This window comes from Otolemur garnettii, unplaced genomic scaffold (genome assembly GCF_000181295.1).
Source record: "Otolemur garnettii isolate 467f Iridium unplaced genomic scaffold, OtoGar3 scaffold00080, whole genome shotgun sequence".
NCBI lineage: Eukaryota > Metazoa > Chordata > Mammalia > Primates > Galagidae > Otolemur > Otolemur garnettii.
The window spans coordinates 488,345-489,619 of record NW_003852475.1 but is presented as its reverse complement, the minus strand read 5'-3'; positions in this window follow the sequence as shown (position 1 = coordinate 489,619).

Here is a 1,275-nt window from a genome sequence, read left to right as displayed (position 1 = left end):
AAAAAAAAAAAAAAAAAAATCTGAGCAAAGAAAGACATCAGTGGGCACATACTGAAAAGGAGACAGATTCTACAGCTTAAGTACAAGAAATTTACAATAGGAAAGAATAGAAAAGGGAACTTTGAGGGTGAAAATCAGAATCTAGAGTTACTACAGTATATTATCTAAAATTTCAGGTTTCAATAAAATTATGAGATATACAAACTAATAGAAAAGTGGGACACAGAGTCATGAATGAAAATAATTGGGGTAAACTAATTCTGGCTGCACCCAGATGTTGTAAGTATCAGAAAATGACATCAACACAGCTATAATAAACATGTACAAAGAATATAAGGAAGTATAAAATGTTAAGACAGTTAAAAGACTATATACCAAGAATTAAAAATAGGGAATGTCAATAAAGAAATATAAATTATAAAAAGAACCAAATAAAGGTTAGAATTGAAAACTATAACAAAGAAACTGAAAATTGGCTTGAGAGTGAGACATGAGATGACAGAAGCAAAAAGACAGTAAATTTGAAGTTAGAGAAATAGAAATTTTCTTTCTGGAAAAACCTAGAGAAAACAGATTGAAGAAAAATGAACAAAGCCTCAGAGATGTATGGGACAACATTAAACATACCACATGTATGTAGGAGGAGCCGTGAAAGAGAAGGGGCAGGAAGAAATATGTGAGGAAATAATGCCTGAAATGCCCCACGTGTGCTGAAGAACATTCATCATCAGGTTCAAAGAGTTTAACAAACCAAAGTAGGAAAAACACAAAGGGTCTCAGACATGATAGTTAAATTGCTCAAAACCGAAGATAGTAAGAAAACCTTGACTGCAGTAAGAGAAATAACTCTCGTGTGCAGGAGAATGACAATATGCTTCACAGCTGACTATCCATCAGAAACAATAGAGGCCAGAAGGCAATAGAATGACATATTCAAAAGACTGATAGAAAAAAGTCTCAACCAATACTCAAAAGTCTCAGCCATAGCATCTTTCAAAAACCAAAATGAGGCTGGGCACCCATAGCTCAGTGAGTAGGGCACCTGCCACATACACCACCAGGGCTGGTGGGTTTGAGCCCAGCCCAGGCCTGCTGGACAACAATGACAACTGCAACCAAAAAATAGCTGGGCATTATGGTGGGCGCCTATAGTCCCAGCTGCTTGGGAGGCTAAGGCAAGAGAATTGCTTAAGTCCAAGAGTTTGAGGTTGCTGTGAGCTGTGATGCAACAGCACTCTACTGAGGGTGACATAGTGAGACTCTGTCTCAAAAAAA